Consider the following 23,194-nt stretch of genomic DNA (forward strand, 5'->3'; position numbering starts at 1 on the left):
ACAAAGAGGAATGAACCCTGCAGGAAAGAGACCTGGTACTTAGAAGAGTGCCCTGAGCATCAGGGGTTGAAGAACTTACCAGAAAGTACTTTTACAACAGTTGGAGTGGGACTCAGTATTTTTTCCATTTCCAGAGAAATTATGACAAGGTGCTGAGGCTTGCCCAGGAAGCTTACACCTTAGCCAGTAACAAAAAGGAGGGTTGTCAAGCCTCGAGTTTTTTTCCATTCTAAAAACAGATCTACCAGGTCATTGCAATATAGGTATCTGGCTTCGTGGCACCCTGTCTGGATAAAGTTTTTATACTTGCCCTCCTGAAAGATTTAGGCTTCATAAAAAGTGACTAAGCCTCAAGGTAAAACCTTGAACAGGGGAAAGATTGCAATCCATCCAACAGATGAAGTATCCTTGGCAGCCACAAAATCCAACTTTGTCGTTTTTGGAGATTTTGGTTCTAAGACCAAGGACGTCAGAGCTTTACAACGATGTAACTGACTTTATGGGATTCTTGCAAAACACAGATCTGGACCTTGCCCTGCTGTAGGATTTTGGCTTGCATTTCAGAGACTAAATCTGAAGGTAATTTTTTATTTCTGCAATTACCTGCTTGGTGCAACCAACCTTCCTTCAATCGCAGTCACCCTTAAATGGGCGTAGGTCATGGTCAACCACAAACTATTCCTTTTCAATGGCACTTTACTTTTTCTCTGTGGCTTACACCTTAAAACTTTGTGGAAATCATACCTGTTTCCCCTTATCCTATTTTGATGATCTGTTAACTCATTACCTTTTTTTATAGTCAGTGTTAATTTAGGAATGTTATTGTGTTATGTTCTTTATCTTAAAAGTGTTGGTACTGCTTGAGTTTGACATGCATTTCTCTAGAATGTGCCTGCTGTATGACCCATAGTTACCAGTGGATCAGCAGAAATGTTCTCAAAATCAGATTATGTCTAGTAAGTTAGTAAGGGTCTCCTAAAGAAGGATAAGCATATATTAGTAAGTGAATACCCGATATCAACTTTTCTCCTACTCTATCTCTGAGAATAATTAACAAGAACGTATGCCAGATCACACAAGCAGACTCCCCCCTGCCCTTCAAAAAGAAACAAAAGCCACTTCTCTCTATGCATTATATGGCAACATCTGATTATTTCCCACTGACAAACCTTTTCCAACGCTAACCCCTAGAATTCCTTTCTCCCATGTACCCACCATTCTTGCTATGGCCACCTAGCTTGTAAACTTGACAGCAGGGGCTGCTCTTCCGCTAAGGCGGAGAAGCGCTACCCCACTACTCTGTGAACAGTTGGCAAAAGGAAAAATAAAATGACTCTAACTAATGTTAGTATCATTTTATTTTTCCATCTGTGTCTCACCTGGCTAGGGGCAGGGTGGGGCTGCACATCACCAGAACAATGGTGGCACTCTCTTAAGTGCGCATGACTGTTTGGCTGGCCATATCGGGCCGGCCAAACATTATTGCTCACTTTGCATATTCTCCACCCAGGCTGCATTACAGTACTCAGACCAATCACAAAGCTGCCAATGCTGCTGTAGGGCTGGGAGAGACTATGATCCCAGGAGATTCCCGGTTCCTGCTTTCTTCCTGCTCCTGGACCGGGGGACGGAGAGGAAGAGGCCCGCTGGCGTGCAGGTAAGTGCAATTTTCTTTCCATTTAACCCCACCCCACTTCCCCATCCCACCCCTTCCGCTCCACTCCATCACCCCAGTTAAGTAGTGGCCTCAACTGCTCCACAGCCTTTTTGCACAGGGCTGTGTTGCTCTGAGGTTGAGATCATGCTTTATAAATAAAAAGAAATATGTTGAGCATACATGGGCACTGCTGGGTTGGACATCTCTAATGATTCCTGAATGGCTAATGTACTTGTTATCTGGAATGTGGATTTTGTGCCAATAAAAACATCCTAAGGCAGTTTCTGTGTATAGGTATTTCTGCAGTGCATGTAGAATAGCTTTCAAATACCATTAATATATAATTATGCGCACAGAATCTCGAAGAAGACATTTTTATTTTTTTTAGAGTTTTATATAGCATGAACTAGACCCGAGAAATTGGGTATCAGAGCGCTTTATATGAGCACCAGTTTCGTTACAGATGGAAACATTCATTTTTGTTAGGCACGGGGAGATTAAGGGCCATATTATCAAGGAACGGCGATAACATTATCGTCGCTTTAGCGGCAGGAAACTGCCGCTAAAGCGGCGATACTGGGCTTGATAATATGCCCTTGTGAATTCCCATAGAAGCCCAGGTTCTTGTGTGAATGCGTAATAGTTCACCATAAGGGATACTGTAAACCAGCTTACGTGGATGTGAACTAGAAGCGCTTAAAATGCTATTGCCAGCTGTTTTTTTGCGAAATAGTTGTGTATGTATGATGTGATCTTTTATCTCCACTACAATATCCAGAAATTCAACAGTGGTCCTACTAATATGTTCTGTGAAGACCAAATTGTACACATTGTCATTGAGTTTCTTGACAAACGCACGTACAATAATTATGGCGTACTATTATGCGCTAAGCGTAATTGTAGTACTGAAAGCAGCTATTTAAGGGAAAAGGAAACAATGATGCAACGCTTCAGAGAGAGGGGTTATCATCAAAGAACTATTACTGAAGCATGCAAGAGAGTGGATGAGGTTACTGCATCCAATTATTAGCACACTTGGGCATTTTGCCATTTGTGTATTGTTAACTGGAGTTTGACTACAATCATGTATATGCTACTTGTCCACTAGGGCATTATGTAAGTATATTATTAATTTTGTGAATATGATTTAATTCACAATTTTTTTTGTATTATTGGTGAATTTTGTAAAGAGTTTTGCATTAAGAATCATTAATATAAATGTTGCCACTCCAGAATGCACTTTCAGTGGCATTGTGGTAATTGCTATTAGGCATTACAATTGAATCATGTATAGTGCTAAGATGGCCACCACTTTTCTTTTCTCTTGAACTATTCACCATTGGTGTTACGAGTAGTCTGTTTTCTATGTTGTGAGCACTAGTTTAAATGTAGTTGTCACAGAAGTTTGCTTCAAGCGTGACCAAGGCGAAAGCTGAAACGCGTTGCGTTCTTGCAGTCAATAAACCTACATAACTGCATTTTTCCAAGGCGTCCGTGCGTTACTTTTCAAATCGAAGAGTGTGGTGCAAGATATATATATATACATATATATCCCAAAATAGGTTGGCTGTTCCCGAGCCACTTGAACGGCGGGCACACGGCAGGGGTAGCCACCCCCGAATACACCAATCAATCCACTGCGTCTCACTTTCCCATTCACGGGACGAAAGAACAGACACTGGAGCCGTGGCCACAATCCAAAAATGTGTTTATTTCAACACTAGGTCCGACGCGTTTCGGAGTTTACTTGCACTCCTTTCTCACGGGCAACAGACTGTGTTTGTTTCTCATTATTAAAGTGCCAGTGCCGGTCACATGCTATAGACATAGTAAAAATACTACAACTCGTATTTTTCACAAATCAATTCACAATCAGATGGTTAATTGTATGATTGAAATAAACAAAAGAATTTGGAAAATTAATCATTGTTAATGCGCTACATTATTGCACCATTTCGTAGTATTTCGTGTTTGGATTTAAACAAAAGAAACTTTATCAACTCGCCTGTGCATGAACAAACAGATACTGGAGTGCAGCTAGGCACGCTTGTTTTACATAGGCAACAACAAACAATTCGAGCCCCAGTGGGCTAAATCCATTATACGCATATAAAAGTGGAGAACTGCACTCCTGTGTACTAATTGAACACTGTTCGTCATAGTCTGGTATACATTTACCTGTTGAAATCCTTACTCGGTTAAAGTGCATAAGCCATAATCATAGTGCGAGTTCTGTTTCTAAGACATCATGATTATTCCAATTACAGTTGTAAGGGTCAACAGACCTGCAATTATTTTCTGGCGAAGGTTCTCACAGCAGCCACAAAACTTGCGGCTGAAAAAATTCTGTGTATATACTGAAACAACAATCAAGCCCCAGTGGGCATAGTCTTATATCCAGTGAAATTTAAAAGAAAACAAGTTAAACTGAAAATGCAGTATATTGTGACCCCTTATTCAAAAAAATCTACAAAGATGACCAGAGTACAACCCTTGTCAGCAAATCTCATCAACGCACTCAATGGTTTTTAGAATTTTCCATGTTAATTATCCTAGTTCCATTAAGCCACCTGAAAGAGATAGATAAGAGACTTGTTGTCAAAAACAATAAACAGTTCATAAACCGCATACAATTAACACAAAATGTTTAAAAAACACTTAGGAGAACATTACCAAGATAAGATGTTAATGACTTCACAAATTTACAGACAGTTCCTCATCAAGAGTTAAACCTACAGGGGCCATAGTATTATATTTAATGATAGTTTTTGATTCCAATCTCCTGAGTTCCCTCGTTCTGTTACCCCCTCTGCACCTGGGAGGGATGTGGTCCAGAACCACGAACCTAAGGAGATTTGGATTCTGGCCATGAAACTTGTTGAAGTGTCGTGCAATCGGATAGGTTTTATCATTCTTAGTGATAGCCCTACGGTGTTCTAGTATTCTTATTTTGCATTTGTGAATGGTGCTTCCTACATAAAATTTGTTGCAGGGGTATCTTAACACATACACTGCACACTCCGTATTGCAACTCAGATGTTTTTGTATGACCAAGGGTGATATATCTTTGGAAAGTCTAATAGATTTGCAGTTGTTGCTGAATTTGCAAGCTTTACAGTTGTTACATGTAAAAAATCCCTTAATGTCACTTTTTATCTTGTCTACCAACATGCTTTTGCATAATATGTCTCCTAGTGATCTGGGTTTCTTGAAGGTAAGTGAAGGATATTCTCCTACATACTCTTTCAAATCAACATCGTTTCTTAATATTTCCCAGAACTTTTTGAGACTTTTCCTCACTTCCCAGGCCTGATTATTGAAAGTGGTAATGTACCTTAAAGGTTCTTGAGTATCCTTATTCTTTATATTGTCAACCGGGAATAACAGCTCCTGTCTGTTCAACTTCTCAACTTTCTCTGAGGCTTCCTTAACTAAAGTTTTATCATATCCTCTAGCCAAAAATCTCTTGGTCATAACTGTTTTTTCTGTAAAATATTTTTCTTCATCGCTGCAATTCCTGCGAGCTCTTAATAGTTCTCCAAAGGGAATGCTGCGTATGAGATTCTTGGGGTGACAGCTACTCGCATGTAATAAACTGTTTCCGGAAGTGGCCTTCCTAAACAGTTTGGTACTCAGTTTGTTATCATTAATTATGAGTTGTCATGTGGAATAATGTATGCAAACAAATGTAAGAACAAAGAGGATACAAGCGGATTGTCAAAAATGAAGCAAGTGATCTGGTGCTTGGGAAAACAGATTAGAACCATGCAATTCTAAAGTACTAAACCATAGTAGCACGGTGAAAAGTCAACAGGATCTATTAACTGATCTTAAAAATGATCCTCATTATATAAACTTATTTTCTCAATTCACATAATGGAATTTAACGACACAGTGTGGATACTGATTTATTGTTTTACTACTTTGATGATTTAAAGGGCCTACTATGATGTGGGGTGGAAAGCCTCCTCCCAACATTCGAAATCCCTCCGACCAACTTGGTCGGTTTACATTCCGACTGCCAGATTACTGTGTTCATGGTCAGAACGTAAACCACGCGGTCATTCTGAATCGGTTCCAAGCAATTCACTGAGTATCCGTGTTGGTTTTGAACTGTAATCTACACCCCTATGGACAGCGTTTCCGCCCACAGGATTAAGATGTCGCTTTCCAACAGCCTTTCTGCGTCAGCCTGTCTGACATGGAAAGGCTGTCATAAACTCAATTTGGGGCTCCTGACTTGGCAACGGAACAGTCCAGCCCGAAACAAGCATGCTGGGTCTGGTTTGGGGTATCACCCATCTACAGCCAGGCTTGCTTGGCTCCAGTGGCATGAAGAGGATGGGACCCATGTCTGTGACTGGGGGTAAATGTTTGATTTGTTCAGCATTCTGTCCATCATCTTTTCTTTTTGTTGCCCTATGTGGGGAGGGTATGCCCAGAGGTAGGTCCCCTGCTCACTGTGCCACTGAATTCAAGCTAGCCTGTATGATGAGGGGTAATACCCTGAAATCGGTCCCCAATGCTTGCTTCTGGTCCACGGAGGACCTGGCCTGGCAGTTTCTGCTGGACTGCTCCCATGTGGAGCAGGTTCAAGATTGATTTGAGTCCAAACTGGAGTGGTATGATAAGCAAATAAATGATGGATTAAACCCAGCACTGTGACTGGGTGTTAATGTTTGATTTGTCCAGCAGTTTGTCCATCATCTGTTCTTTTTCCTTTTTTTGTTTCACGTGGGAAGGGTATGCCCAGACGTGGCTCCTGTGCTCAGTGCGATACTGCATTCAAGCTAGCCTAGCTGATGAGAAAGTTATCCGGGAAACCCACATCCTTGTTACTAGAGCCAGTAGTTAGTATTCCATGTGACATTGCACTCGTGTCCTCCGAGAGAAATGGCTCATAGCTCTCATTCTGAAGAAGCCATAGTTACTAGAACAACTTTGAAAATGGGTAGCTAATGCACCCATTAACAGGTCTATGTTCATGGGAGCCGGCGTGTCGAATTAAAAAACAAAAACAGGTGGCAGGAATTTAGGTAACGCCAGCGTACATGCCCATTTTTAAGGGTTTGTAGAATCCAGCTAAACTGCATGATAGATCTAAGCTGACTTTGCCCATGATACAACATCTACATGCCACTTTGCATGTTATCAATAACAGACGACCCTATGTTATTCAAATTATAATTATGAGGAAGGAGTGACAACAATAATGAGTTTCCCTTTTGCAAGCGGCTGTTCTTTAAGGATAGCAATTTGCACAGCAGTCAGTATTTTTTCAGTGCAAACAAAACGCATTTCTGCACTGGAATATAGATGCAATTTGTATGCCATTGGCACTGTTTCACCTTCATTAAAAGTGGTATAGGTAAATCCAATTGCTCCTGGTACAACCCGGATGACTAGTTTTGTTTTATTTACACACGTATTTAGGTGACATGTGGCTATTAAGTCAGATTGTAAGGATCTGAGTGTGACACTGAGGTCTGATGTCCAAAGTGAAGTGGAAAAATCAAGATGAATTAATTCATACAGTGGTTTTATGTGTGGTGCATCCTAAGGATGTGTAAACATTAGTAATAATAATAGGCAGCTCACGTTTATGGTTGGCTTGTGTAACCGCTGCGAGCCACTGGCGTATAGCCAGAGATGCTGCTTCACTTTTAATGTTAGACAGAATCTTTGCCGATACTACGGGAACATTTCCCATTAGTTTCATTCCCCAATCCAGGCCAGCATCTGCCCTGTGTTCGTTCTGTATTTGTTTTAATACATTTGGCAAGACTGACATCTGTGGAGTGCTGTGGCTAATCATATAATCATTGGTGAACCCCAAGTGTTGCAATCTCCATCTGAGGGACGGAGCTTCAAGCCCCCTAGACACACAAAACAGTGCTCTCGTTCCTGGCGGGGAAGAAACGCAAGGATTTCGGAGACTATGGAATCGTCGGCTCGTTAGAATACCAGGATTCGTTCCCTGTTGGAGCGCTGCTCCTGAGGGTGTCATTATTGCTGAGTATGGTCAGCGATTTTGTGCGGAAATATCGTAGTTAATTCTGCCATGATTGGAGACCCATGGACAAAAAATGGCGGATTCCGAGCAGTTCGCACTCGGAGATCCCTACAGTCTATTCTAAGATCCGGGTTGCCTAACTACACACCGGAGCCATGAGGATTCATCAGCTTACACCATCCGATGAGGTATTTAACCAAAATATGGACTTTGCGTCGAACTTCTAATTCTGTGGCCTGACCCTAAAATGGCAGCTACGTGTGTATTGTGGGGTCTGACTTGCCGGCTTCTTTGATGTGTTTACGTACGCGAGGAGCTGGTACGCTCAATGGGGCCGCTGATCGGGAAGACTGCCTAGAGTATTTTGAAGCATTTCGGAGTGGGGCCGTTCTCCGGACAATTTTCTGATGTGAGTGCCTGACTCTAACATGGCAGCCATGCGATGACAATGTGAATCAGTTTATGCCTTCTGGGGGTGCCGAGCGCTGTGTTGCAGACGTGAGAGCAGAGCCTGAGATACTGTGCCTACTTTTCCTGAGGAGCGCTTCATAGCAAGACCAATTTCTGTCGGGTCACATCATCTCCATTTGGCTACGCTCTAGATTGATTCTGCAATATGGTAGTGCCCAGTTCATCTCATCCCTGGGAGCACCGGGTGTCCCGAGGGTGACCCTGGGAGGCTGGGGGCTCCTGTCCATCCCCTCATCTAGATCTTTTGGGCAAAGATGTTTGTTTGAAGTGTCTCTTAAGAAATGCGCCTAGTTCCAAAATGGCGCCTGCAGTAGATTGGCGCCTGGGGTCTTAGCAACACCATAAAGGAATCCCCCTGTTTTGCATCTATGGCGTAAATGCCATGTAATAGAATGGAAATTGTATCTACTGTCCAGACCTATAACTAGGACCCAGATTTGCTCCCTGACTATGCGAGTTTGACTCTGGAGGCATCACTCACCCCCTCTGAAGACATGCGGACACTGGCCCTGTCCTCCTGCCGCCTCACTGCATTGATTGCACCCCCTATGCTTTTGAGTCATGGAGACTTTTTGGGGATCGACTTAACTTAACACCAAGGTCAAAACCCCCCTGCCTGACCTCAAGATGGCCGCCTCAGTTGGTCTCTCCACGATGCTCCACCACTCCTGGACAATTAGAACTGGTCATCGACCTGATCTTATCCACATCCCTCACCTGACCTTGATCCTGCACTCCTGCTAGGACATTTACTCTTTGAACTTTCCCTCGACCGTGGAGACCCTGACATTTGACCGATGCCCGGTGGAGCTACCTGTTAGCTGAAGAGGAGATGGGCTGTGGATCCCCCCTCGGCCGTCACCTACCCAGCCGGATTTTGGGCAAACGTTCCTTCATCTCTCTGTCTTATCTCCCTCCTACCCCTTCAACGTACCCCCTTCCCCCTCTACGCGCCCTTCTTCTTGCCTTCAATCCCTTTAATGTTTTTCTGTTGAGACCTAGCTATCTGACCGATGTCCGGTGGAGCTCTCTGGTAGCTGAAGAGGAGATGGGCTGCGGATTCCCCCTCGGCTATCACCTTTCCAGCCGGACCTTGGGCAGACTTTCCCTTCGTCTCTCCATCGTATCTATGCCCTACCCCTTTTCCCCTTACCCCCTTACCCTTCTCACTCCACTTTCCTTTTCTTCTATGCTCCTTAAATGTTTTTACTGGTATTATTGGTAACTTGTAACTGATGTAAGTTTGCAACTATGTGGAACCTTAAGTAAAGCGCTTGGATACCTTCGAGTCTAGCCAGCGCTATATAAAACTCTTTAAATAAATCTCCTATGGTATGAACCATTTGTGGGATAAGCCCATTGTTAAGAATCTGTGCTTGTCTTGCGGTCCAGTGAGGGGAAACACAGATTCCATCTGGTTGACTTTTTGGGCTATCCAAAATGGAATTTCCTCACAATTAATGTGCTTTTGTTTATAAATGAATGAACAATGACATGACTAATTAAAGGCACTGTGGGCACCTGGGCTTGCCCTTGAAGGACAATTCTTGCTTATTGCTCCAACAAGGTACACACAATATATTGATATAAGCATCTGTAGAGAGCCACTAAACAATGGTATAAGCCTCATGTTTGTACAAGATTCTGATTAGCCATATCAGGAAATGGTGTGAATACAGCTAAGGGGACCAATGTGAGCAGGTATTACTACATGTGGAAGGGCACCTAGGAACCAGGTATGATGCACCCAATAAGACAAAGGTATCTCCATGAGCGCATACAGTCTGTATTGTGCTTCTGGTTGAGGTGTAGTGTATGTACGAAATGTATTTACTAACCATCCACAGCCAGAAAATCGACCCAAGAGGAAAAGACTTTGAAGCGATAAGCAGCATCCGCTTCCACTAGAAAGATAAAAGGGCCATCCGCATTAGTAAGTCTATGTTGCGTTACGTGTGAAAGGACTATAGTTCTGCAATTTACCGGAATAGCAATAGGTGGTGGTGCTGCCATTGTATACCAGCACGGAAAACAAAGTGCAACACAAAAATGCGTTCTGTCCTTTTAAACTTTCAAGATTGAAAAACAAACAGAATAAGATAGTCCCTTGACACCTTGGAGGAGCAATCCCGAACCCCATGGAAGTCCGGTAAGTAGTGTTAGGGTATTGTGGACATGCACAAGCACTACTCAGTAAGCCCGTGAATATGTACCAGACCAAACATTGGTGGTGCCCTGCTGCAGGGATTCTGCTTAGAAACAGCATAATGCCTGGGATCACAGGATGTCAGCATGTATGGACTCAGTCGCCATACCACATCAGTACCTATGGGCCCAAATCCAGACTAACTCATAGTCCTTTATCTGCCTACCTGACCTTCCAGAAAGACAGATAAATTAGCACTGCAGAAGACAATACTCTGAACTCTCTCAGGAGTTGAGGTAACAGGTCACCATCTTTCGTTCTCTCATTCAAAGGGGCCCACAATAAAAGGGAAGAGACATGAAGAAAGCTTATAATATTTGTTGAAACCAGCGTGCTCTATCATGAAGAAACTGTGCTGCAATTTGGAGACATATGCAAGTCAATAGTGTGATTAGCACACTTAATAAACTGTACTCAATGAAACGCCTTGCAATAGCGAATAACAAATCATTCTAAGTCTACCCTTACTATGAAAACACAGTGTTATACTAATGATCTCTGGGATAAGTGCGGGACCCCATATCACCACTGCACAATGCATCCCGAATGCAGGCCCATTTATCGCAAGCCTCTTGCTAACAGGATCCCTAATGATGAGTCAGGACCTCCGATCACATCCTCACAAATCCTTGAAACCAACGCATTGCCTCGGTTCCTTGGTGCATCCTCACTGCTGGCAAGCTCTTATCAACAGAATCCTTGATGATGATTCAGGACCTTGTACCGCAGCTTCACAATTCCTTGGAACCAATGCACCACTTCAGCTGCACGATGCATCCTCAACGCAGGACTCCACAAACCTCCGCAACCAGGATTTAAGATACTCTTGTTTAGTGGGTCTAGGTGGGTCCCTGAGCCGACCTGGGCTCTATTGCGGTCAGGCTGAACATTTGAATTTGTCCCAGTCTGGTGCAGCAAGATATCTATCCATAGTTGGCTCTTTGGTCTTTTTTGGTGCTATTTTCACTGACATGTTTAAACTTGCATATCTCCAATTGTACTCATTAGATTTTTGTCATTTTGGTTTTGGTTTAATTGTTAAAATTGACTCCATGTTTCTAACTTGGTGTGGGAATATTCTTATGTGATGTTTTCACTTTAGTGCTGCATAAATACTTTACATATTGCCTCTGAGTTAAGCCTGACTGCTCTGTGCCAAGCTACCAGAGGGTTGAGCACAGAACAATTAAGGGTTTGCTTGTGCCTCACTCTGACAAGGATTGTGATTCATGCTTGAGCAACCAGTAACCCAATTTCTTACACCACTTCTTTTATATTAATCTCTTCTCCTCTTTTCGTATATAATAAATAGCACAGTGGCTGAATTATCCCCGGTTCCCATCATGTATATCCAAGGCGTTGTTTCATGGGGTATGACGTGATATTGCTGTTCTATTATTCTGGACATCCATCAGTGCACTAAATAAACAGAAGGTCGCAATTGTTTCCTTATCAGTCACCGAATGAACTGTGTGACAACAAATGTTTATATGAAGTAAAAAATGTATTTGAGTGGTTAAACTGGTATTTTGGTCATTGCTCAGTGAGCAGCTTTTCACTGTCTGTTGGCACTGGCAGCAGGCACTGGGACATCAGAACTCAGGTGACATAAACAATTGTGGAAAAATAGTGATACCACCCTTATACCTACAATTTAGTAATTAATTGCTTTATTCATCGTAATATAGAGATTACAGAATTAGATGCATTAACATTTTAACTGAAGTATCTCATCTTATGTTCACGATAGCCAAGTTGTTCACCATCATTTATTTACACAACATTCACAGATCAACAGCTGCCCATATTTTTAAAAGAAATAATTGGTTTGACCGGCAGCCAATGTATACCCCTTATTGGCACTTGTATCTGCAGCTCGAACAGAGTAGGTATTTAAAATGTTTACCGCGTGACAATGTCATTTCGGGACAATCATGCACGTTTCAGCTCCTCATCCAACATAAGTATGTGCCAGAGACTCTTCGGGACACATTTTATACTTCTTGCTGTTTTGCTGTTTACTTCAGAGGGTGACAACACAAGAGAGCTCTTGCGGACTCGTCACCCCATTATGAATGCCTCAGTATAGGCACTGCTAGGGTATCCCACAGAAGCGGCTCCGCCTCCCGGAATCACCCATACCCGGGCATCAGTAATTCCACATGTATTACCTGGGATTGCAAAAACACCCTCAGTTAATAATGAGGAATTACAGCGGGAACCCGGTAATCTGCACCCAATAACCCCACTAACCTCCATTTTGCCCAGGAGTTTCCCTCTACTTTCGGCACCAAAGCGCGTGGGTGGTGCATACCGGGGCTGCGGAGTGCCTATTAATCTCCTTATCGCAATGGGGCTAGTTATGCGCCCCATACAGATTACCACATGAAGCATAGTGAGGCCCTTAGTATCCATTCCACTGTTTGTTGATCGACAGATATTCTCTACTATTTTTTCATCTTGATCAACATTATATGCAATTTTTTTTTATTGTAGTCAGCTTTAAGAATCTGACACATTTCTATGCATTTTTGTAGAAATATATTATTATCTGCACAATATCTTCAGCGGTTTATCTTCTCTACATATTGCATGCCATTGATAATTTTGTTGGGATGAAATCTCCGAGTATATAAATTCCAGTTCTTTCTGTAATGCTTCCTCTAATTTCGATATTTCATGCCTTAGTGATAAGTAAATTTTGAGTCAGGCACAAACTACTGTTTGTTCCAAATTTTCCACTCGGTTGCAATTGCACATCATTAGGATTTTTGTCCTCCTGAGTTTTTCCAGGTAAAATGTTGCACAAATTGAGTGAAAGTTGGGCACCTTGCAATGGAATGACTTGTGCTATGCTATTAGCATATTAACTCCAATCCTGAGATGTTAAAAATAATTTTGGGTATGGAATTTTCACATAAGACGCCCTACACTTTGCCACCCCAATTTGAGTAGTTTCTTTCAGAATTGCTGTATGTCAGTCAACTGAATGTAAGGACTTCTATAATTCTGGCTCACTGCTTTTAAATGTGAACAGAAAATAGGGTTAAAGTGGACACAGCAGCAAGGGCATGTCTGTTTAGTCAGTTACGCTCTCCACTTCCGGTTTGTCCCCATGGTGGGGTGTACGCCATGATTTGGTGAACAAGTGGGGATGAAGATGGTGCAGTCGAGGTCAATGCCATGTCAGAGTCAGGGGTTCAGAATAATGAAGGATTCTCCCAGTCCTATAGTGTAGACTCCTTCATTTGTTTTTCACAATTATTCCTCGGCCGGTGTATGACGACTGAATTGGCCAGAGAGCATCTGCTATTTGTCAGCTTGGAGTGGCTGGTTGATTTTATCTTGGCTATGGATGCAGTTCCCAGTGAAAGGGACGGTGAAACATGGGTTTATGGCAAGAAGCAGGTATTTTTGGCTGATGGCAGTGATTCTGGACATCACCACGTTTTGGTAAGATCTCAGCATCTTTTCACTTGTTACATCTTGCATAGTGAGGAGGAGTAGAAGGACTGGTGTTATCATGTGGAGTTTGGTGTTATTGCCCTTTGTTGTGTTTCAGTCCTGGTACTTTCTTACCTTTAGAGTCCTAGTTACCTGTTGTTCAACTACAGTATTATCAGTGAGCTGATTGCACTATCCCAATTGGTTCCATTTGCCTTGAGTTTCTCGAGTTGATGCAGTAGATGGGATTTTACACTTTTGGTCTTGTTTCCTACTATCCCTTTTCTAGCTGGAGTAGAGTGACAGTAGCCCTATAATATATAGGTATTAGACCTGGTACCATTGGCGTGAGTCTCCCTTCCATTTTTTCTGATTACCTCCTCTGTTTTTGATATGTTTTTGCTGGTTAGATGCTTTGGGCACTGTGCCACTGCCATTCAGTGCCACAGTGCAAGTGCTCCCTATTTTAAATTGATGTATTGATTAGTGACTCCATGATTGGGTTATTTGATTTACTTGTCAGACCCTAGTACAGTACACCATGTGTGCCCAGGGCTCGTAAATCAAATGCTGCTGGTGGGCTTGCAGCACTGGTTGTGCCACCCACAGAAGCAGCTTGTAAAGTGTGTCTCAGGTCTGCCATTGCAGAGCCTATGTGCTGTCTGGTACTGCCATGCTGACTGACCATGTGCTCCCACTTGCCAGTCCCTAAACCTTCCCTTTTCTTCATGTCAGACACCCCTATTGTAGGCCCAAGGGCAGGGTGCATTGTAAGTATAAGGTAGGACATGCCCTGGTGTGTGTGGCATGTCCTGATAGCGATTTACAGCCATCGTCGTTTTTCACTATTGCAAGGCTAACTGGTCCCCATATGCCAGAATGGGCAGTTTGATTATTACATCTTATAATCCTAACTGACTCAGGGAACATGGTAGAAATTCGAATTTAGTGTGCCTGAACTCAGAATGATAAAATACATCTTTTAGTAAAGTTGGTTTTTACATTCTGTGTTTGAAAATACCACTTTTAGAAAGTAGGTATTTTCTTGCTTACCTGTCCAAGCCTGCCTCTGCTAGGTTGTGTATTGTGGGTCTGGTTCTGTGAGTGACAGGGGCTGGGGATTCCAGGGGTGAGGGTGAGTCAGCACAGGGCTGAATAGGAAGATCTGTATGCAGATCGGTGGGAGGAGTTGCACCTGGGACCTGAATTGGGCTGTGCCATCCCTCCACAATGCTGGCTCCACCTCCTGTGGTGTGTCTGATGTCTCTGCCCTGCACTCTGAAAGGAAAGAAGGAGTCAGGTAAATAAAGTGCTCCAGGACTAACCAGAACTGCTTTGGACTAGGTAAAGGCCTCTGCCTTCAGAGATCAAAGAGAAAAGTAGTATAAACATGGGGACCCAGACCCCAAGACTTTAGATAACTTCTGGAACAACAAGAAGAAACCTATGCCAAGGAGAAGAACCAAAGGAAGCTGTAGGAGTGGACTGTGCCCCTGCCAGTCTGCTGTTTGCTGGGTTTGTCTACAGTGGTGTCTTCAGTGCCAAGGAGAGGAGAAGGAACTTTGTGTGTACTTCATCATCTTGCAGAATATTTCTTCAAGGGCTTGAACTTGTGCTTGCCTCCTGCTGAAGTCTCAGGGACAACAGACTTCACCACCAGCTCCCCTCTGAATTTCCTTGCTGGAAATCCTATCTGCAGAAGCCTGCGTGACGCTGGGAGCTGGAAGCGCAACGCAATGAGAAAAAGCGTGTCGCCGCCGCAGCTGTAGTCATCGCATCGCCGGAGATGCGTGCAGCTGCCGCATCTCCCACAAGCGTGGCTTCGTCGCAGCTGTCTGCTGTTGCATCACCGGAGAAGCGCATCACAACTGTGAGGGTCGCCGTCGCATCAACGGAGAAGCGTGTTGCAGGGCCTGTCGTGGCTCCAAGGTAAAGAGTCGCCGCAAGGCTGCCAGGGCGTGTAGCATCGTCTCAACGTCGTTGCATCAAGGGCGCCATCTTATCGCATCGCACCGGATTGTCGCATCGCATCGAGGCACCATCTTGCCGCATCGCAACCAGGCTGCAGCACGAGAATCTACGCATCACCTCCTCTCCAGTAAGGATCAAGACGCATCCCCTACTCTGCACAAGCATTGAGGCATGACGCATCGTCTCCTCCGAAGCAAGGAACCGACGCATCTCCAACGCTGCGAGCCTTTTGTTGATTTTTCGTTACGCATCCAGGTACTTTTGTGAGAACTGTGTCGCATTTACCAACAACTTGAACTAAGCTAATTCTACCATCTTTAAGTCAATTTTGAGTACATTATTGGGGATTTTTGTCGTTTGTGGTCTTGTGTTAAGTCTATATAAAGAATACTTATTTTTATAAAACCTGTGTGGTGTCCATCTGTAGTGTTTCACTGTATTACTGTATGTGTTCACAAATGCTTAATACACTGCCTCTGAGATAAGCCTGTCTGCTCGTGCCAAGCTACCAAGGGGGTGAGCAGGGGTTATCCAGTAGTGTAATCCCCTTTCTCTGACTTAGAAGCAAGGGTCCCTATTTGGTCAAAGGTACCTACCTCTCCCAACTAGAGACCCCCAGTTCTAACAATACTTAATAAATTATAGATTTTGCATGTATATTACTATAAACATGAGTTTGCTCTTGGTCTCTTTCCATCATTGTCATGTGCTGAATCTAATTTCCTGTCTTTTCTATCCTTCTAATATTTGTCATCTTAAGATATATTTACTGTACCATGTAATTGTTTCTTTTATCTAGCTTTAAGCATTATAAAAGTGCCTTATATGAAAAAATACTCCTCTTCACTTCAGATTAAAATAATGTTATAATTATATCATAAAGTAATATTAGAAGTAATATATTTAACTGTTGCCTTCCTCACAAAGTCCTCCACATACCAGTCATTCATAACGTTTGCATTGGCTAGAGCAAATACAGAACTCATATGGTTATTGAATCCACCATGCCATTGTATGTAAGTAACTTTTAGAAAAGAAGTGAAGATGTTATAGGGTGAGGGATATTCTTTGACTGTTTAATATCTACCTGCCATGTCTACCATAATCTATAAAGGGTGAGAAAGAATTTCCAGCCAATGTCTCACAGGAGTGCAATGATTCTTTAATTTACGCCTCTGGTGTGGTTGTTCGCGATTGGACTTCGCCTGGATGGTTAACAAGATGCATTGGTGAATTATTGTATGAAGAATAATTTCATGGTCAACGGGAAAATGACAAGTGATGATATTCAGTAAAAACAAAGTGATCATGTGTTGTAACAAAATCATGCGTAAAGCACACCCTCACTTAATCAGAGCCTCTTACTACTGGTGGCAAATATTTATAATTATGTAAATTAACGGTGCTCATTTTATGGAATGTGGAAGAAGGTAAGGCTAAGTGGACCAGCTGGGATACAAACCTGCGACCACACAATTAAATACAGGCCTATGGAAAGTTGACTCCCACCGAGCCACCACACCATTTGGCTCAGCACCCCTGAAAAATTGCTAGTTGTAAACAAGTAGACATACCTGGGTATTGTCTTTAAATATGAATTGACAATAAAAACAATCATATTTTTTGTAATCTTATGCTATTTTGTATGTATTTGTACAGTGCACTATCACCAGGGGTATTGTGGAGTTGAGCACGTGTATTGGCCCAGCCAAGACTAGAGTGGGGCTTTCCAAAGAACCAGAACTTCAGATTCTTGTGGAACTCTAGAAAAAATGAAGAGGCTCTGATGTGTGGTGGAAATTACCACACTTTAGGAGTGGTGTATGAGAAAGCCCAATTTTCAGATCAGCTTCTTTTTAAGCATGGGGTGTGTTCTAGTGATGCAGTACAAAGTGTGTCAAATATTTATCTTTACCCTATAAACAACTTTATCTCACTAGTCCCATCTCATTATCAAACCCTCTGTCACTCAGTAGACTTAATATTTTCTCTGATTTTCATAAACTATCTTCCTCCGATGGATCTTTTTGTTCAGCTGACAGGGACTGGAATACTAAAAGACTTCAACAATTATTCTATGAGGACATGGAATAAAATAATAATTACCTCAAACCAAATCTAGACACTTTCTCAGACACAGATACAAATGCCTTGAGACAAGAAATATGACCAAAAGAAAGAGACAAAATCGAGAAAGATAACTCATGAAAAACATTTACCTAAAACCTCCTTTTGCATGGATCAAGTCAAGAAAATAACATTTCAATTTAGATTTAATAAAATGATTATTATTGCAGGTTGCTTCACAGCACTAAACAGAACATTAATAGACAGCTGGAAAATCCTTTGTGGAGAGAAACAGAATACATTTTGAGGTTCAGTTATCAATCATACAAACCAAAGCAAAGCTGAGCGGTCCAAGTTTGCCCTCAGTTAAATTTCAGCAGCACTAATACCTCTTCTTGAATGTGTGTGTCCTTCCTCATTGGTTCCACTGTTTAAATTTACATGATAAAGTTAGGGAAAAATGATTCCCATATAACAAAATATATACCATTGTTTTGATAACCTGTAATAAGCAAATCTTGCACAAACACAATAGACTCTTGAAAATACAGGATCTGCTCCTGCTAAATATGTTCCCCAACCTCCTACAAGTAAGAAGGTATGATCACATTCACTGGAACCAACAAATGTATTGTTATAATTTATTTGCATCTCAATATGCACAACTTACCTCAATGTTGCCAATCCATAGCCATAGCTGCATGTGTCCCCCCTCTTTTCAATGCAACCTCCCTGTGGGCCCATGGGGGTAACCTTATTTGTGATTTAGATTTCCTTTTTATCTCCCCGAGTCGATCTTCTACTGAATTTATAAAATCCTTTTCTACACAATGTCAGCTTATGTTGATACGCATATACCGTATCTATGGTCAAGGTACGTTGGAAATATTCTGCCATTATTTCAGCATTCCGTGCGTCTGGTACTACATTTTGATTTTTCTTGACTGGAACTTTTGAAAAGAATAAATCATAATTAGAATAGTAATATTGAAATTGCCCTTTACAATAGAATAAACTTGTTAGTGCACTACAAGAAATGTGATAAGTTAGAGCTAAGTGTTAATAGGTCACTCCCTCAGCCACAGAAGAAGGTTATTGTATGCACACATAATAGTCTCTCGCATCCATAGTGTCTATGTACTCATAGAGGAGTTTAGTAAACACGTTTGGTGAGAAATCATTAATACACTGATCGCGATGTAAATCCGTGTGTGTTAATTCATTAGTCACATCGACTTTTTCTTGAATCTTTAATGTTTCAGTACTAGCAGTAACGTGAGGGTTAGAATGAGGATAAACATAATTAGGTAGGTTTAGTATTATCAATAACAAGACAAATATTACAATAAAAGCATTTAAGAAGCAAGCACATATACGTCTATGCTTTAGTGAAAACGGATTAGGATCTCCCAACTCAAACCTAGAGGTACTCATTTGCTTTTTATACTATGCTTTGTATAGTAAGGGTTGACAGGAGTATTTTTTTCAGTGTACAGTCACACACTTTTTTTCCTTGTCCCTTCAATGTTCTTTTCGACCGATACTTCTCTAGCACCTTTACAACAGTTCCTTCAAGGTGGTTTTTGTGAGTTGCAATCTTTGAAGCAGAAAGCGTAATATTATTTTTCCTAGTCGTTTGCAGCTGCCAAATAAGTCCACTCTAGAGCAGTATATGTGTGACTTGGTATGCTCACTCTTTTTGATCTGCGCACTGCAGTTTCCTCTCCGTCTGTGTCACTTTGCTCAGATTGACTCGAGACTTCAATCATAGTTGAAGGTATTATTCCTGCGGTCAGAATGTGTCTCAAACTTTCAGATTTTCTGGGCCAACGATCTCCCTTTCTCACTCGTTTTTCTGATACAATGTTCACATTATTTGGGTCAATACTTCGCTTAGTTAGAACCCCTACTGTCTGAGCCTCTTTACCAACCCGGACCAACTCTCCTTGACTGTCGTCTGAACCAGTGTTTCGAGACCCATTAGCGATCGCCCCCTCTACTTTGTGATTGATCTGAATAGGACGTCTCTCTGTCACCACCGGTTTGCCTATTACAGATCCTACTCATTCAAGGGGACTTGGGACTCAACGAGTGTGGGCGGCATGCACCTAGTTAGGCAGACCACCACATTTCACTGCAGTTGTGGTTACAAGGATCATTTGATAAGGCTCACACCAACGATGTTGCAGGCAGGATTTTCGCACATAATTCTTTACCAGTACCCAGTCACCTAATCACACAGGTCGTGGTACTGTTCCTGTTGTACTGTAGTTGCGGCTTCTCCAACCTGGTGAGACACAGGACACACCACATCAGCCAATCCTTTACAATAATCGAGTACCAAGTCACCAGTAATATCCACAAGCTGATTTGCTGGGACGTAGGCTACCTCATAGCCCTTCCCATAATTATTTAATGAGGGGACAATCCAGTTATTCTGTCTGGGATGCTTCGCAAACTCTCCAACACCTTTTTGTAATTTTGTTTTTACTGAGTCAAATGTGCGGTGCTGATGCTGGACCTCTCGACTATAGTTGGGGGACACTATAATTTTGGAATTGCTGTGGTGTAAGCTACCCTTGTGACGGGCCTCGCAAAGGATGTGTCTCTATTCAAAAAGTTAAGAAACTATTATGGGTCGAGGCAAGACCCCTGAAGGAGGTTTTGAGTCTAGGCACCTGAGTGCCAGTCGACTGAAAAGCACCTGGAGAACTTGTCTGAAAGGAAGGTTTTCAGCAGCACTTGGTCAAGAACTCATTGGTGTTGGTAACCTCGACCCCTCCGGAAATGCAACAAAGCTGAGAATAATTCTGGCTGCTTGATTTTCTGCATCCTCCAGGTGTCACACAATGTCTGTGTTGGTCTTGTGCAGCTCGTCCACCCCTTTTTTATTGAAGTCATGTATCACATCCTCCACCTCAAAGAGCCTGGTTTCTGCTACTGTCACCCTCTCCAATACATTGCGTAAGTCTTCCTCCTCTGGGGCTCTTAAAAGAGTGGCTCGCTCATCAGGAATGCCAAAGGTAAGCCCTGCTGCATCTGTCCATGCCAGTCTGCACCAGGGATGCGCCCACATCGCAGAGTAAGGTAAGACACTCAGATACTTTGCCACTTTCCTCCACAACCAGAACCAGGGACCACCATCTCTGTGATGGACCAGCACCTCCTGCTACTTTGTGAATTGTACTTTCACTTGCCCTAACTGATGCTTCTCTTGTAATTTCCCCTTATCCATCACCCCCTTCTAACAAAGAGAGGTCTCTTTTTCCTCATTTAGTTACCCCCTGACTCTAATACATCTGGAATCCACTTGGATGCCAAAGATTTGAGCTTGGCCAGTCTCGTATGTCTTTTTCTAAATAGATGCTCTCAGCTAAACATGCCCAGGAAAGTAAGTGATATGATTTGCCCCCCTGATATGCTATTCCTTACGGAAACCCATCTCAATTTACCTCTACCTCTGACATGGCAGCTGCCATCTGCCCTGGGTATAGCATACTCAGACAAGACAGAGGGCACAAGCCTGGTGGTGGGGTGGCCCTCATACACTGCGCCATCCCTCATTTGCTCCCTCATATTTGCCAAAATCAATAACTGGATTTAAAAACTTGCTTTCAGAATTAGTCCTCCCAGTCTACCTGCCTTTGGGGGAACATATCTATATATTGCGACGCAAACACTGATTTATTTGGTAATTCCTCATGTCAAAGCCTATAATGGGGTGGCAATGCAGCATCTGGTAATTACCATGCACCTTAGTATTTTCCCAGCACCTCGTAGCGTTGGTTTACAGGTATTTTCTACAACTATGGGGTTGTCATGTATTGAAATTAGGTAATTGATTGTTCCACTGCTGGTCAATGCATATCTGCTAGTAAGGGCACATAATCATGAATCTTATCACTGTATGTGATTTTTTGAGAAGATAAAAAATCCTTCAGCCTTTCAAATGTGATGGTTTCTTTTTTCGCGAGTCCTCAAACTCTCATGTACGTAGAATATTTCTCAGATTGAAAGCCTTCTGGAAAGCCACTAATGGATTTGCTGCCAACATACATGTAAATTCTTGCTTAATCTGGGTAAAACTCTAGCTCTTCTGTAACACTTTACATAAATAATATTGCCCCTATGAAATTTGCTCATCATTCTAATTATCTTTTATTTGTCATCCCTCCAGTATTCACTTAGGAGACTAGGTCTATCAGGCTTGTACATGTAAATTAATCATTACTCAGTGGGTTTGGAGTTGTGCCTCTGATTTCACAAGCCAGGTAAAAGTTTTGCGTGTGTTAGCACAGACACCACAAGGAATGCAATATTTCTGTTCTAGTGAATGCCAAAATGCACATAGTAAATTTGATGTCATCTTCAAATTGCCTATATTCACTTGGGATGACCTACATGGATGTATAAAGACTGCTCTATGACATTCCCCTACAGAAGGAATCAATAAGTACTTGTCCAATCTGCCATTCTGCTACACCAGTCCATGAACCTATTCTAGGTGGGTGTGGCACAGCGGCCAGAGAGGCTGACTCCGGAGAGCAGGGATCATGGCTCGATTTCCTGGCGCTGGCGGCAGCTTGGCTCCGCATCATGTGACTCTGGGCAATAGCTCAGTTAATCTCCCTGACAGCGCCCAGTGCCTTGAAACCTTAAGGGGTGATATGTTTGTGCATTACAAATATGGTTTATTATTTATCCTGAGGTCCGTTGCTCATCACAGCCAAATTTAGGGGCATATCAGCAACACCCGGCGATAATTATCACTCAGCACTCTTAGCGTGAGGATAATTATCGGCGGGTAACGTGGATTTTTATCGCTGAGATAGCGTGCTATTAGCAACGCTTATCTCCTCAGCGATAAAAATCCTCACGCTAACTGCCTAACGTGAGATTATCGCTGGAAACCCAGCGATAATCTCATGCAATGTGGCGTTAGCTTGTTAATAGGGACTCTCAAACTTAGCCATGATATCCACCTACCATAGGATATCATGGCTAAGTCAGTCCTGAAGCAGGCGTAAGGAAAGTAGCGATAACAGAGGTTATCGCTACTTTTCCTGATGCTATGCTTCATAGCGTGGGGCTTGATGATAGGAGAAATGTCGCTTAGCGACATTTCTCCTATCATGTTAGGTCAGAAACGCCCACTTTGCATCTCATTAGAGATGCAAAGCTGGGCATTAGGAATCCCCACGCTAAAGCAAGGTTTCACGCGTTAGCGTGGCCTTGCTAATTAGGCGATAAAATTATCGCCGCTTTGCGGCCATAAACGGCCGCAAAAGCTGCGATAATTTTTTATCGCCCGCTAGTAAATATGCCCCGCAATCTCCCTCTATTTACCTATTAGACCAGTGATTGA

General features: G+C 42.5%; 1 long non-coding RNA gene across 1 annotated transcript in view; it reads right to left on the reverse strand.

The window, feature by feature from the left end:
* Window positions 1-3,389: 3,389 nt before the first annotated feature.
* Window positions 3,390-23,194, reverse strand: part of LOC146789625 (uncharacterized) — a 59,530-nt gene continuing 39,725 nt past the window's right edge. The window contains exon 4 of the long non-coding RNA XR_014969837.1: window positions 3,390-4,227. This is a non-coding gene — a long non-coding RNA (uncharacterized LOC146789625). The remainder of the gene's footprint in view (window positions 4,228-23,194) is intronic.

This window comes from Triturus cristatus, chromosome 10 (assembly GCF_964204655.1).
Source record: "Triturus cristatus chromosome 10, aTriCri1.1, whole genome shotgun sequence".
NCBI classification, from domain to species: Eukaryota; Metazoa; Chordata; class Amphibia; order Caudata; family Salamandridae; genus Triturus; species Triturus cristatus.